At 41.5% G+C, this 16,560-nt stretch overlaps 5 non-coding genes across 5 annotated transcripts in view; 2 read left to right on the top strand and 3 right to left on the bottom strand.

Moving 5' to 3' along the window:
• The first annotated feature begins 14,031 nt into the window (after window positions 1-14,031).
• On the top strand, window positions 14,032-14,113 carry trnas-aga. The gene has a single exon. It is a non-coding gene; the product is annotated as a tRNA-Ser (tRNA).
• A 381-nt stretch (window positions 14,114-14,494) lies between these two features.
• trnap-ugg lies at window positions 14,495-14,566 on the bottom strand. The gene has a single exon. It is a non-coding gene; the product is annotated as a tRNA-Pro (tRNA).
• A 114-nt stretch (window positions 14,567-14,680) lies between these two features.
• trnas-gcu lies at window positions 14,681-14,762 on the bottom strand. The gene has a single exon. It is a non-coding gene; the product is annotated as a tRNA-Ser (tRNA).
• Window positions 14,763-16,082: 1,320 nt separating this feature from the next.
• trnas-aga lies at window positions 16,083-16,164 on the top strand. The gene has a single exon. It is a non-coding gene; the product is annotated as a tRNA-Ser (tRNA).
• A 383-nt stretch (window positions 16,165-16,547) lies between these two features.
• Window positions 16,548-16,560, bottom strand: part of trnap-ugg — a 72-nt gene continuing 59 nt past the window's right edge. The window contains exon 1 of the tRNA in view: window positions 16,548-16,560. This exon is cut by the window's right edge and continues 59 nt beyond it. This is a non-coding gene — a tRNA (tRNA-Pro).

A 16,560-nucleotide genomic window follows, 5' to 3' on the forward strand; every position in this document is an offset into this window, starting at 1 on the left:
TTGGCCCAATCCCAGTTTTATTCCTTATAGGATAACTGCAAGTATCCCCTTGCCCCCCTTTCTGGTTTCTGTCTTGTCTGTCCGACTATGTGTGTGTGTCTCTGACCTGTGACCTGTTTCTCACAAAACAGACATACTAAATCTTTCTCTCCCCGGCAACTGCTTAAACAGGGTTTCCTATTCTCCTACTTGCTCCTTCAGTTTCGGTTCATATTACAGACATTTAATATTTTGTTTCATTGGTTACAACAGCTTATAACAGTTCACTAACTTATACAATCACTACATCTACAATTTGAAACCCCATTTTGTGGGCTTTTCCTTCATATATTGTTTTAGCCCTATTCTTGCCTTTGATGCAACCATGCGTTCGTCCACAGATAGTTGTCTTTGTGGTTGAAAATATGTCTTGCATGCGGAAACAATGCTGCCATAGAGGGGTTTTATTTTGAATAATCGGTCATAGCCAGGGCTTCCCATTTTTCTGGTGTTATCTTCATCCTCCTGTAGATTACAGAGATGAAGGTTCCAAGAAATGCTAAGAAAACGTGCTCTGGACATTGCGAAACGGGGAAAGGGAAAACTATAAATGTCCTTCGTTGACCAGTAATCCACCAAATGCTTGGCATTTATCAATCCCATATAAATCAAAATGCCAATGTAGCACAAAAATTCTTTCAAGACATGCGGTATCCACATGAATTTCTTACCCAACTCAGCCCTCTTTGCAGCATAGGCGTTTGTGTTTCTTATTATTGTGTCAATTACATCCATGGTAAAAAATAGTTGAAATAGCTCAAGTGGTGAATATTTAGCATTTCTGATGAGCTGAGTTCCTGGTGGTCGTTTTGGTGCAAATGGGAACAAAACTGGGTCCTCGTCTGCGTCAGTTTCAGTGTGCCAGCTTTCTTCATTAGATGATGATGATGATGATGGCTGAGCACTCCTACCTCTTTGTGAAGTACTAGCTCGTGCTCTTGCTCTTCCTCTGCCTCTTCCTCTGCCTCGTATGGGTGTGGCGGTGGGGGTTGGGCGCACAGGTGTGCTTGAGGACAAAGAAGAGTGGCGTGGCCTCTCTGCGTGACTCGGAGGAATCCACTAATCAGATGAACTTACACTGTAACACAAAATAATGAAATTATATAAATATCTGAATACTTGCGTCTGTTTATTCGTTACGATAAACACGGACAACTAACACAGCCATTTGGCAATGGAGAACACGCATTGCTAAGCGCGCATTGCTATTGCAAGCACAAACACAATAATACTACAAAACAGCCATTTGCGCAATGGAGAGCGCATTGCTATTGCAAGCACAAACACAATAATACTACAAAAAAGCCATTTGCGCAATGGAGAGCACGCATTGCTATTGCAAGCTCCACCACCATAATATACTACAAATAATAACTTCACAAAACGTTTTTGTAAGTCTAAAACACTATCAAAAAACATTTCAGTTTGTATTTGGTGAACTTAGAAGTATTTACTTACTTATCCACATCAGGATCTTCTCCTTCAATGAACGCGTCTTCTCGCACCAAGTCATAGCTCGCGTCGCTTTCAGGGTCTGTGTCACTGAAGCGTTCGATTTCTTCTAAAACAGCTTCCACGCCGACGAAAACCTTCTGTGGCTGTTTTCCTCTTCCAGATGCCATTTCTGCAGCTTACAAAGAAATCTGTGTAGTTCGTGTAGTTCTCTGGTGAGACGCGTCTGTGTGTTTTGCGCACAAAGGTTTGGCGCATTTAAGGCACGAGTGTGTCGTCACGATCAAGCTGCAATAACACGACTCCTGATTGGTCTAGGTGACCTCGCAATATATGCTATATCCGGATCTGAAGATATAACATATCTTCCTAGATTATTGAATAACAACATTACTTTGTGGTGTTTGGCAATCGCGAGACTTATCTAGGGGTTACCTGGGCATGCAACCTCAGAAAACGGCAATTTTTAATAATCAAAGGTAAAAGATGATGTAGCATTTGTGGCAGGGCTAATATAATATATATCTGTTTCTTGTAGCAGGGCTAATATTCAATGATTTTACTATTATGCTTACAAATGTTGATTGTACACCTCATGATTCATTCGAAGTGTATTAGATATGTGATTATATTTCAATAAAAAGACTTATTGAACCTTCTTACTGGCAATGAGAGCTTTCATTTGATATAAGGTTTGTACATGTGCATCAGATTTGGGCATTGTGAAAAGTATACGTATTCAAACATGCACGTAATTATGACGCGGCTGTTGTTGGGTGAAACAAGGTAATTTAGTGTAAATAAGTTACTTAGTGTAAAACAAATGCCAAAGTGATGCATATATCCAGAAAGTAGACATCCTAAGCTTTCAAATGGTACCAGATATGAGCTAAAAATCTTTTTAAAAATAAATGTAAATTGTTAATAGATTGTTATGGACGCCATTTTGATCCCGGTACCGGGATTTTTAAGGTGAATTAACGCTAGCTTAGATTGAGGCTCTTCTAGCAATTATTTTTGACAAAATAATCAATGCAACATTGCATTCCACTAAATACTTGCTTATATTAGCAAGTCATTGTATAAGCATAGATTAGCTACTGAGGCTTGAAAGCATCTCTAAAAGGTGAAATTATTATTAGCTAAACTGTGTTAGAATGTTCATTTCTCCAGAATGATTTTAGATGGACTAACGTTAGCTTAAACTGAGGTTAGTTAAACATATTTCTGTTAGTTAAAGTTACTACCTAGCTAACGTCGTTAGCAATTTATCCTCAACATTACCATCGTTAGCTATTTTTTATTGACTCCGCTTGCTAGTTTCTTTTTATGGCAAAGTTGCATTTCACTAAATATTTGCCTAGAGTAGCATGTCATTGCTCAAATGAAAACAGTGTATTAATTTAGCTACTGGGCATAGATTAGCTAGTGAGGCTGGAAAACACAGCACCATATCTAAAAGGCTAATTATTAATTAATAGCTAAACTGTTATACTGTTCATGTCATCAGAATAATTTTAGATGGAGTAACTAGCTAACTAACATTGTTAGTATTATTGCAAATGGTAGCATTGTTAGGCATTTTTAGTGCCCCTGCTAGCTGTTCTTTTGGATTAAATAATCATGACAACATAGCATTCCAATAAACATTTGACCGTTAGGGGTGTAACAATTTCCCAAATCCTCAATTCGATTTGACTTTCGATTTTTAGGTCACAATTCAACTAGATTTTCAATTATAAAATAATGTGCTGACTACACTGCTGTTAAGACCATTGGCCCTGATTTATAAAAAAAAAAAGAAAACCTTTTTATTAAAACTGAAAAAATAACAAAAATATAGAACATGTAAATTAACTATAATAACAACAATGTAAAAATATTATTAATTGGTGGCAACTATGTCGAGCACTTGTTGCCTATTTTTATATAACTATTTACACCGTGCCATTTATTTGGCATAAACATAAACTTTACTACTGCTTTTGTTATTTTTGGAGTTTATTGGTAATTTGGCTCTAAATGTAGCTGGGATAGTAGGTTCAGTGAGAGTTTTCTTTCCACTTATATCAATTTCTTTGTGATGCTCACTCAATTAACCATTATCTAAAATGTTCATGAATCACCTACTAGACCAGTGATAAAAGCTACTATCTACTAACTAATGAGGCAATATGAACTCCATGTACAGCATAGTGTGTTGAATTGGGTGTTAACGAGGGACTAGAAAATATAGTTTTGCTGCATGTAGCACAGTGCCCCATAATTTCACATTATATTTGTAATTTTACAAACTCTATTATTTGTAAAATTATATTGTGGTTGGATGTATTACACAATCCCTTTCCAAAGCTAGCAAGCAAGCAAGTTTATTTTATAGCACAATTCATACATAGCAGCAATTAAATGTGCTTAACATCATTGGTCAAAGGAAATTAATTCAGGTGACACATATATTGACAATATGGGATATGCATCATCGACACGTGAGTGTGTTACCACCTATCACTGAATACATTCTTCAATTAGTCACTGTTACAAAGTCCCCTCATGCCAATTACTCGATTCACTGAAAAGTCCTAATCTGTGTGTTCTCCCTTGTGAATGCCAAGATGACCAGTTTTAGCCAAGTAAAAAGTGACTGGTTACTAGCACAAGAAAATTCACTTTTCCCCCAGTGACTTCAATTCACTGTGCCTAACCTTTAAACATCTCCTGTAGCGTGTGTCGTCGACCCCAGGCTCCTCTCTCAGCTACCTGGACAGCAGATGAGATGTACCTGGTATGGACCAAATCAGCGTGGCATGATGTCGTGCAGTTGGTCTTTCCGTGCCCCCGTAAACGTTGTCCAGAACTGGAGCTTTCCTTCACCTCCATCCTCTCGGCAGGAGGTAGCCTTCTCTATCTCATGGCAGAATCGTCAGGGCTAGAATTAGTCCAGCTCACAGGAATCCGGCATCCTGTAGACGTGCGGCGCCCCAAAGTAGACTCCGCTCGTAGCTGTAGGACAGGACAGTCTGTGTGTGTGTGTGTGTATGAGATCCATCTTATCTCAGCCCACCTCACAGTTGTCCTTTAAGTCAAACTCAGTTTCTCTCTCTGCTCTCCAACAAGTCCTCTATTGCCGAATCGCTTTCAAGTGTCCTGTACCTGAAGTGTGAATTATCCTTGAGAAGATTAGTTGCAACTGCACAGTACACCATCACAAATATGTCCATTACATTAGCTTGTTGCATCTCGCTAATGCATTAAACACTCAAACCCTATATTTCCAATGTCTATTACCTTTGTCTAAATAGATAAGAACAGTTGTAATCAGTAACAATATTGTGAAAACATTAACATTTCTGGTGCTTCTGTTCTGTTAGTGTAGCAAAATAACAATTCCACTCTTTTCTATGGTTGGTTTAACAACCAACACAAAGAGCAGAAGAACACAATTTCTCACCACTGTTTCAATTACTCATCAGTTAAGATAGTTTGCTTACATTGAAGCATCACTCTCAAAGAGTAGTTCATGAACATTTCTCAGTTCACCTATATAATTTACATCTGATTGTGTTGTATCGGAACTACAATCAAATTCACCATTGTTTCACATAAATGATCAAATACCTTATTGCAAATCAAAACATTTCACACCATCTTGAAGGTCAGCTAACATTACTGTTATTTAGCCTAATTTCTCTACAACATGAAACTCAGTGTGAATGTCTCCAAGTCTCCTAAAATCCTAGCACATAAAAGACACTTCTGTAATCCTGTTATAAATCATGACCCCCCTTTTATGCCCTATCCCAAGAGCTCAACATGGAGTGGAGGATGGTCTATTAACCTAAGAACAGATCCAATATCATAGGACAGAGTGGTGTTATCTTGAGGCCAGACAATAGTAAAAAAAAAGTTTATTTGGTTTAACATTCCAATGATTACCTACTAGGACAGAAATTACATTTGAATTAGAATACCCAATTTTGATAATGTCCCCTGTAAGTTTGTTTCACACAAAACCAATGAACATAGATCCTTACATATAAGGACCCAGGACCCCATATTCCCTAAGCACCCTCCACAAGATGCCGCGAAGGACACAGTCGAGTGCCTTCTCCAAATCCACAAAACACATGTGGATTGGTTGGGCAAACTCCCATGAACCCTCCAACACCCCGTAGAGGGTATAGAGCTCATCCTCTGCTTCCTCAATGGAAGACGTGACAGCGGGATTGAGGAGATCCTCGAAGTACTCCTTCCACCGCCCGACGACATCCTCAGTTGAGGTCAACAGCTGCCCACCTCTACTGAAAACAGCGTTGGTAGGGCACTGTTTCCCTCTCCTGAGGCGCCGGATAGTTTGCCAGAATCTCTTCGAGGCCAGCCGATAGTCCTTCTCCATGGACTCACCGAACTCCTCCCAGGCCCGAGTTTTTGCCTCCACAACCACCCGGGCTGCAGCCCGCTTGGCCTGTCGGTAGCCGTCAGCTGCCTCAGGAGTCCCACAAGCCAACCAGGCCTGATAGGACTCCTTCTTCAGTTTGACGGCATCCCTAACTTACGGTGTCCACCACCGGGTTCGGGGATTGCCGCCTCGACAGGCACCGGAGACCTTACGGCCACAGCTCCGAGCGGCCGCTTCGACAATGGCGGTGGAGAACATGGTCCACTCAGACTCAATATCTCCAGCCTCAATATCCATGTGGACCATGTGGACCAATTTCCAACCTATCCCTCTAATTAAATTTAGGACATTAGTTTCGTATGCACCCCAGTGGACACCAACCAACGCAAAACCTTGCGATTTCAAAGCGTCCTAGTTAACACCAACCTCAGTAAACAAGATCAAATATCCTATCAAGGAATACTCAATGCAGCCAATTGGATCCCTCGTGCACAGGGAATACCAAAATGGACAAATGCATTTACTAGGCAGACCACAACCAAACATATTCAACAGGCTGCCCACTGCTGGTAAAACAGGACGTTGAAATCGTATAGCTGTCTGAACATACTAGCGTGATCCCTAACTGTGTCATCAATTTCCTAGCTATCAAATTAACTGGACAACAATTGAAAAACAGAAAGTAAACCAACATTTTTTATATGTTCACCATGAATCGTAAGAAACATTGTGTGTTTAACTCAATACTCTACGTGTTCCCTAAATGCTTGTACATTAAGTGTAACAACATCAATATATGCTCACCGGTAGACGCACTCTGGTCAGTCTCCTCTGATCCATCTCCACTGACCGTCACCACCCCTCCCCCAGGCGGTTCAGCGTTCCTGCATGTTCCCGTCGGATCGCTCATGGCGAGGCCAAAGAGAAGCCGAAACTGTCTCCATGCTTGCGGGATCAATACGACCAAACAGCCGTTGTCTTGATTCCCACTGGTATCTTCCCAAATCCAATGTCCAGACAAATGTCCAGTGGTAGCTTCATAAATTTAAACGTAGCGGTTAGCATAGTCTCTTCCTCAACCAAGGGTCTGTAGTTTTCATTGTTTTCAGTCGCTGAAGCGGTTAGCATAGTCTCTTCCTCAACCCCGGGTCTGTAGTTTTCAATGTTTTCAGTCGCTGCAAACACTGGAGACTCCCCACTTTTGGACATTCTCTTGACCCGTGTATACACGCTCAACAATTCCAAAGTGGAGCAAACACTACCGCGGTCACAACGAAAAGGTCCAGCGGGATTGGCTTCGTCGAGCGTACGTCTCCAACGATGCAGTGTCGCCGGGCTTGATGGGACAATGAGTCCCAGCGATCGGCGGAAACACCGCGGGAGGGTGGGGGCGGTCAGAGGGGACGATCCTTCTAACCTGAGCCAAAAGGACTACAACACATAGATCAATACACTCCACACAAACTTTCCCAAAGTTTCCATCAGTCACCACGTTCTACATACCATAGCCAACACCTTCCAAACAACCTTATTGTATACCTTCTGTAACTTTCAGATGACAACTCGGCCACAATTCACCAACCAGCCAGACAGGCCGCACATCCGTCACCGAATGAAAACGCCAGTCGCCGGAAAACCTAATAACACTAAAAAAAAACATTTGTTTACATGTCCTAACAATCCCTCAAAAGGCCCAGCCTTTGCTACAGATTTAGAAAGGTCCAACCTTCACTGCAGGTCTAAAGAAATCCAATCTCTCAAAAAGTCCAACCTTTGCTGCAGATTTTATCGATAAGGTCTAACCTCAACTGCAAATTTTAACCCTTGCGGTCCAACCGCAACTGTACTGTTAACAGTTTCCTTTTAAGCGCTCACTGTAATGTGCACGTACCTCCAGAGTTCGAAATTTAAGCCTGGGTACCTGTACTGATCAGGCACGAGTCACAGCTCCAGTCAGGCACTCTTTCTCAACCCCTCAAAGGATAGGCTTCTTTCGGGGGATACTAGAGTTCCAGAGACTTCTCTCTGGCCATGCACGGTAAACCTATTGTGGAAAAAGACTCGAACCGAGCAGGATTAGGATCCCGGACGAGCACCCCAAATTGTGATGGTAATTTTATCAATCAGAACTCTTTAAGAAGGAAGTACAGAGACGAAATACTCTTGGCACAAATTAACAGTTTATTTATTATTTGCAAATAAGAGAGACGCGTCAACCGCTTATAAACATAATCATCAGAGGAGTCTCTAACTCAATACATGCACAATCCGTATATATTACATAGAAAAAGGGGTGTGGTAAGTTGTTGCCCATCTGTCCTATGTCAATAAAACACATGCCCTTTGTTCTATCACATGTCCTAGGTTTCAAACAAGTCAAATGTTGTCCTCCCCCATCTGGTTAACTTTCTCAACCCTTGAGGGGAACATAAAGACTACCTACAGATAGGTAGATGATTAACCCTATACTCTACTGTGACCAATCAAGAATGCCCTCTAGGACAAACACCAGACCCCTCTCTAACACACTCATCTTCACATACATACAATGGGACTCAGTCCTTTAAAAAGTGAGAATGCATCAGGTTTCAGAATTTCCACAACAGTATAAACAAAGACGAGCCCTCTGGAAAGTGTGAATCTTTTAAGGCTTTTTTGTCAGAACTAAGTAGAGCACATTATCAACTCAAACCAGCATATCTTCCCCATAACTTCATAAAACAGTATTTTTTTATATACGATTAAAAAGCTTTGAATCTGGACCTTTATAGAATTTGATAAAAAGCAAATAAAAAATTTAGCAATAAGAATTATTTCACATATAGCATTTGAGACAATAGGCTCTGCACCAGTGTAGTGACGAATTTCCGCTTTTGTCCAGAAGTCGGCATTGCAGTTTCCGGTTTACTTCCTGTCCTCATCCGCATTAGTAAACACCTAAACTCAGAACAAGATGAGTGATGCTGTTGTATGAAAAAAAAATATATATATAATGTACGTGACTCATTTAAGTTTCAAGGGACTGTGGGTGGGTCTAAAAAGCACTGTGGTGTGCCACTTAGCTCGGCTTCAGGACATGGTGGTGTAGAGGCAATTATCTCAAAATGTATATTTTTCAATTTCGTCAAGTGGGGCATCATTTTATTCAGGAGAATGTCCTCTTTTTAATAAAATATGGCTTGCGCCATTCAATGACTTCAAATGCTAGACTAGAAATAGTCAGAAAAGGCGATTTTGTATATACTTCCACGTAACGCAGGTTTAAGCGCAATTAATACCATATAGGACCAGATGTTTACTTCCTATGCCAGTTGTTATTTTTCAGTTTCGTTGTGAAATGAGGTAAAATAAGAGAGGAAACCTGTTTTGGTGCTTTTTTGAGGCTATGGAATTTTAAGCTTCATTCATGTTTGAAGAGGCTGAAGAAAGATTTGTTTCAATTCACTTGCTATGGGGACGCGCTAGCGTTCCAGCTCAGCCAGCGTTCCAGCTCAGCCAGCGTTCCAGCTCAGCCAGCGTTCCAGCTCAGCCAGCGTTCTTTTTCCGTTTTTGAGGCTAGGCTGAATTTTTATACGTTCTATTGTCCTGCCTAATACTACACTAAAAAAGGAACACGACGCTAACTAGCTTAGCCGATAGCCGGCCGGCACACCACAATAAACAATTTACCCTCGTAGTTGTGCAGATAACTCGATACGTAGAATTTGAATCCCTTGTTCCGCTTGCTTGTTGGAGCAGGGGACCAGGCATCAACAATTCGATAGACATCACTAATGCTTATTTTAGGCCGGTCTTGGAGACATCTACTAAAAACTGAAATATTGGGCGACACGGGTGATCGCCTTAAAGCTATTGAGAGGAAAATATATTTAGCTTTCACTTAATGTTTGTTTATCCCAAAACTGAATATGCTTATGTTGGGGAAATTACCACAGGTCTGTACACTCACATTTAACCCTTAGTAATTTGTTACCCTGTATTGATGGGAAACAATGGTAGGGGCCATCCTAGGGGGTCTGCCCCCATTCCTGGAGCCCTTAGCTTCACCCACTTATGTTAAGCCATTAAAAAGGCCAAATGCTTTGTTTAATGTATATGAAATAAAAAACTTATTTTTGTTTTAATCTGACATGGTCCTCAGACTGTCTGCAGCAAGATATGTTATTCTTTCAACTTTGCCAATATCCTTCGTTAACTGAAGATTTTAGATTCAGTGTCCTACCAATCTAATATTTTTGCACTTTGTAGAAATGTGCTTGTCATATCTACACAGCAACTCAACATTAGGGTGGAAATTAAGAAAATTCTCTAGAATGGTGATATTGACCGAGAACAGCTGTATGATGTCACTGAAATCAAAGCACAATAAGTAATTCAAAGGACACTCAATGTAGGCCTCAAACACTGCTACATCAATACCCTATTTGTTCAATTTACCATTTTAGAATTCAAACTCTATTGATGATTATCAGGCGTTACACAAGTATTTTTTAAGTTATCATTGGTAAACACAAATATGAGAAACTATATTATTTAACCAAACTCAATTCAGCATGTAAGATACATCATTTAATTTTATTGTGGGAAGTAAACTTGCATTGGTTGTTTAACCTCTTCATAGGCTATGACTATATTGGTTTCAAATTCAGTCCTCATGGGACACTGTGTGTCTCCTTAACGTTAAAGACTATCACCATGTGGATTCTTCATTCTACCACCTATACAATTTACAAGAAGAGAGAAAACACAATATTTTAACCTTTTGTAAGAAAACCACAAGATTATATTTTATCAATTTCTAATTCATCACTTGGTTTAGATTTCCCTAAGTGTGCTAGCTAACAGCTCAGCACGCAGCAGAAAATTACCATGTGGTGGGACTGGTAAAGGCCTACCCACATTGTCATGAGACCCCCCTTAGTGGAGGTCTTAGAGAACAAAACATTATCAAAGCAATAAATGCATTTGACTCAAAATTACATAGTGAACCTGACAAAGCACTACAAAACAGGCTATATACCATCAAAGTGCTGTTCAAACTACATGTTAAATTAAATAAGCTTGGAAAGTATAGAGGAAAGTGATCAACTTTACAGCTTAATTTAATGTTTAGGTATGATACAATTTAGGAAATAAACAATTAAAGAACTATTAATCAATGTTTATAAAAGCTCACGTCAGTTTCTTGTATCATCCATGATTCCAGGGTCCCATGATAGAGACTCCATCTTGTGACTACTGTCGGTCGGCCAGGTGGTCAAACAAAATGAATCTTCGTCCATTTTGATTGTCTTCTTTGTCTCCTTTCCCGCATTTTTACTGTTCTCCTATCTCGGCCTTCTTAACTTTCCTTTTTTCAAACTTTGTCTGTACATATTCATGGCATCCTCAGAATCCATCTTGTTCAGGCAGAAAACTTTCTATTTCTTTCTGTCCATTCTGATTCCAGGCATCATTGTTAATGATCCTTTTCGTTCTCAATGGTGTCCTATTCACACCATGGTACTTAAACATGAACGTATCATGCACGTCAGAGGCTGCAGTCCTCCTTCTGTTGTATTTGTACAACTGGATGGCATTATATTTTACTTGAAAATGTCTCTGTATAATCACCTAAAACAATTAGCATTGTCAATGAAATACAGTTTAGCGCTTCTCTCAAATGTATCCACCCCTAGAGATTTTGTTAAGGTTTCATTTCTCTCCGCCATGTCCATGTGCAATATGTTGTTGTCATCCATCCACCAAAGATCACTCCAAATATAACTATTAATACTGTTTTATTTTCAGTTTACATCTCAATGCACTGGCATAACATCAGTGCACGAGGGAACAGCAGCAGGGACTGAGTATACAGCCACAAATTTTTACTTGAGACAGGTTAAAATAAAAGTCCCATCTCTTCACACATGCGCACAATTAACTCTTGCACAATTTTGGGTATACAACAGTCAGTATCATAATTAAACAACATAATATAACATAAATGATGAGAACATATAACTCAACAGATTTGCATGATTTTATTTGCGGCCTAGTCAGGGTGTAACTAGGTCTTAACTCGTACAAATAACAATGAAGCTTCTACATATTGTCTTGCAAAACGAGCCCCTAAGCTCTCCAATTGATTTTCAGTACAATAGTTCAAACCTGTCCATCAGGTCACGGCAGCATGCTGTTAGAAATCAGCCGTTTTGTTCTGTGGTTAAAATAATTATCACATATCTGGTTGTCAAGGGAGAGAGTAATTCAATTATTTATTGCAGACTCAATGTTACAGACTCAATCTCAAAGAAGCTTCCGGTCGCACTTCTACTTATAGACATCCCTGGTAGAATACACATCCCAGTACTGTAAGCCCACTGACTAATTACTATTGCACTTTGAATGAACGTTACTTCCTGTATACAGATCAAAATAATTTCTGTTGTATTCTAAACATAAACAAGCATACATTCATACACTTCGACAGACTGCTAACTCTAATGAACTTGTCCTCTGCAGCAGAGGTAACTCTGGGTCTACCTTTCCTGTGGTGGTCCTCATGAAAGTTAAATCATGGGAGTCAAATCAATGGAAGAAAGTTCTGAAAATCATCCAGATTGACGGACCTTCATGATTTACTGTAGTTTCTCTTTTTGAACTTTTTTCATCTGTTATTGCTATAATATACACTCACCTAAAGGATTATTAGGAACACCTGTTCAATTTCTCATTAATGCAATTATCAAATCAACCAATCACATGGCAGTTGCTTCAATGCATTTAGGGGTGTGTGTCAAGACAATCTCCTGAACTCCAAACTGAATGTCAGAATGGGAAAAAAAGGTGATTTAAGCAATTTTGAGCGTGGCATGGTTGTTGGTGCCAGACGGGCTGGTCTGAGTATTTCACAATCTGCACAGTTACTGGGATTTTCACGCACAACCATTTCTAGGGTTTACAAAGAATGGTGTGAAAATGGAAAAACATCCAGTATGCGGCGGTCCTGTGGGCGAAAATGCCTTGTTGATGCTAGAGGTCAGAGGAGAATGGGCAGACTGATTCAAGCTGATAGAAGAGCCACTTTGAATGAAATAACCACTCGTTACAACAGAGGTATGCAGCAAAGCATTTGTGAAGCCACAACACGCACAACCTTGAGGCGGATGGGCTACAACAGCAGAAGACCCCACCGGGTACCACTCATCTCCACTACAAATAGGAAAAAGAGGCTACAATTTGCACAAGCTCACCAAAATTGGACAGTTGAAGACTGGAAGAATGTTGCCTGGTCTGATGAGTCTCGATTTCTGTTGAGACATTCAGATGGTAGAGTCAGAATTTGGCGTAAACAGAATGAGAACATGGATCCATCATGCCTTGTTACCACTTTGCAGGCTGGTGGTGGTGGTGTAATGGTGTGGGGGATGTTTTCTTGGCACACTTTAGGCCCCTTAGTGCCAATTGGTTTAAATACCACGGCCTACCTGAGCATTGTTTCTGACCATGTCCATCCCTTTATGACCACCATGTACCCATCCTCTGATGGCTACTTCCAGCAGTCACAAAGCTCAAATAATTTCAAATATGTTTCTTGAACAGGTCAATGAGTTCACCTGTACTGAAACGGCCCCCACAGTCACTAGATCTCAACCCAATGGAGCATCTTTGGGATGTGGTGGAACTGGAGCTTCGTGCCCTGGATGTGCATCCCACAAATCTCCATCAACTGCAAAATGCAATCCTATCAATATGGGCCAACATTTCTAAAGAATGCTTTCAGCACCTTGTTGAATCAATGCCACGTAGAATTAAGGCAGTTCTAAAGGCAAAAGGGGATCAAACACAGTATTAGTATGGTGTTAAAATAATCCTTTAGGTGAGTGTGGATTACCAAATGTAGATCAAACCTACCTTGACACAAAAAAACAAATAGCCTCTGTGCACAAGCGTAGTGATGAACCTCCACTTTAGCAAGAAGTCGGCATATCAGTTTCCGGTTTACTTAATGACACAATCCCTCAGTAATCCCTTTGTCATTGAAGTAATGTGCATGCTCGGTTGGTTCTTCACAATTGCTGACAGTGGCAAGGTCGAAAGCGTGTACGTACGCTGACGACATATCTGTAAGCCGACGGGAAACCGGCCTTCCGGGAGTAGTGGTTGTCGTGGCCGAGTGGTTAAGGCGATGGACTAGAAATCCATTGGGATCTTCCCGCGCAGGTTCGAATCCTGCTGACAACGTACCGTTTGGGTAAGTCCCTGGTGGATCCTGACCTTAATGCTCAGTGACTAGTAGATCTCTAGCGTGCTCTGCGCTTTTGCATTCTCTCTCGCATACTGTGGATTTTTTGTAGTTTGCTGCTCAGGGCTCGTCCGAGATTGGAGCACTGCACCTTTTTCTTTCCTTCCCAAAAAAGTTGAAAAGGAAGGTTTTGAGTGGGGAACAGAAGGGTTAAAATGAAGAGACCACTGCAAATTGAAGGCTTCTGTTCCTCACTGAAAACTTTCCTTTTCAACTTTCTTGGAAAGGAAAGAAAGTTATGCCACGGTCTCGTAATTTCTTCCAGAACTGTATATCTTCAGGACCACAAGTCTTTTCCTTTCAACTGCACACGTACTAAAGGGCTCGTCTGGGATTTGAACCCGGGACCTCTCGCACCCAAAGCGAGAATCATACCCCTAGACCAACGAGCCACAGTGGAGCCACAGTGAAGCCACAGGGATTCCAATTTTCAGGAATAGTCTTAAATGTATTTGAGGGGGATAGCTACTAGGGACCGAGCTAGGCGGAAAAAGGCAACAGCACCACGACGGGGATGGGATTCGAACCCATGCGTGCAAAGCACAATGGATTAGCAGTCCATCGCCTTAACCACTCGGCCACCTCGTCATTCACCCTGGCGCTGACTGTTTGTCACGCATTATTGTTAAGGAGTGTTCACTGACCGGAAATCAGTGAAATGGGAAGGATGGTGTTTCCATGCAACGAGGTGGGGTAGAGTCAGGTGGGGTGGTCGAGCGGTCGAAGGCGCTGGTTTGAGGCTCCATTCACCACGGGAGCGTGGGTGCACATCCCTCCTCTGCAAAATGCTCTATGCAAAAACCAATCACATGCCTAATTGACAACGAGCATTCAGCCTTTTTTTAGAAATGTGGCTGCAGGACGCTAAATATCGTACATGTTTGAGTTGAAATTTGAGGAGTAGGCAAAGTATTGTCTATGGGAGGCCTTTGTAACACATTATGGGGGTCACAAGTGACTTCCTGTGGATGCAGAAGAATACGGATCATATCAGATAGACTAGTCCAACCCCCGATGAACATATCCGAAGCAAAGCACATTACAAGACTCGTGAACCCTTTTAAGTTTGAGTTGATATCTGAGGAGTAGGCAATGTATTGTCTATGGGAGACATCAAAGTGTACAATTGCTGATTGAAAAACTGCACACAGCTAGCATAACTGTGTGGATTATTCATCTAGCCGTTCCTTCGATGGAGCACGTCGAAAAGGGTGTGTCTCTGAGCGACCTACGGGTCGCAATATGTCAAAAACTCTCCGATCACTACTACACAGGATGCGTTTCAGGCCTGGTCTACATCCAGATCCATTGTGTTACATTGCTGGTGGAAGGGTTTTAAGCTGCAAGTCTACTGTCTAGGTCCAGTGTATTACATTGCTGGTGGAAGCGTAATACACCGCAAGAGTAAACCCTCCACAAACCCTCCGCCGAGCGGTCTAAGGCGCTGCATTCAGGTCACAGTCTCCCCTGGGGGCGTGGGTTCAAATCCCACTCCTGACGCGCTTTCTGCGCCGGCCAGTCACCTGCAAAGTGTGCCGCACTGATGTGTTTGTTAACCGCCTGATGGCAATGGCTGCGTGTTGATATCTCTCTTTGTATACACCAATGGGAAATGCTTCCTTTTTACACCTTCTGCCCTAGAGATTGGGGCTAATGAGCCCGGAAAGGAGGTGGAATAATCCAGACTAAATTGAATGTGGCGAATTGAGGATTCGTCTATAGCCCACGTAGACTTGTCAAGTCGCACCATGTTAATGACACAATCCCTCAGTAATCCTTATGTCATTGAGGTAATGTGCATGCTCGGTTGGTTCTTCACAATTGCTGACAGTGGCAAGGTCGAAAGCGTGTACGTACGCTGACGACATATCTGTACGCCGACGGGAAACCGGCCTCCCTGGAGTAGTGGTTGTCGTGACCGAGTGGTTAAGGCGATGGACTAGAAATCCATTGGGATCTTCCCGCGCAGGTTCGAATCCTGCCGACAACGTACCGTTTGGGCAAGTCCCTGGTGGATCCTGACCTTAATGCTCAGTGACTAGTAGATCTCTAGCGTGCTCTGCGCTTTTGCATTCTCTCTCCCATACTGTGGATTTTTTTTGTAGTTTGCTGCTCAGGGCTCGTCCGAGATTGGAGCACTGCACCTTTTTCTTTCCTTCCCAAAAAAGTCGAAAAGGAAGGTTTTGAGTGAGGAACAGAAGGGTTAAAATGAAGAGACCACTGCAAATTGAAGGCTTCTGTTCCTCACTGAAAACTTTCCTTTTCAACTTTCTTGGAAAGGAAAGAAAGTTATGCCACGGTCTCGTAATTTCTTCCAGAACTGTATATCTTCAGGACCACAAGTCTTTTCCTTTCAACTGCACACGTACTAAAGGGCTCGTCCGGG

Source organism: Esox lucius, chromosome 17, assembly GCF_011004845.1.
Source record: "Esox lucius isolate fEsoLuc1 chromosome 17, fEsoLuc1.pri, whole genome shotgun sequence".
Classification (NCBI taxonomy): Eukaryota; Metazoa; Chordata; class Actinopteri; order Esociformes; family Esocidae; genus Esox; species Esox lucius.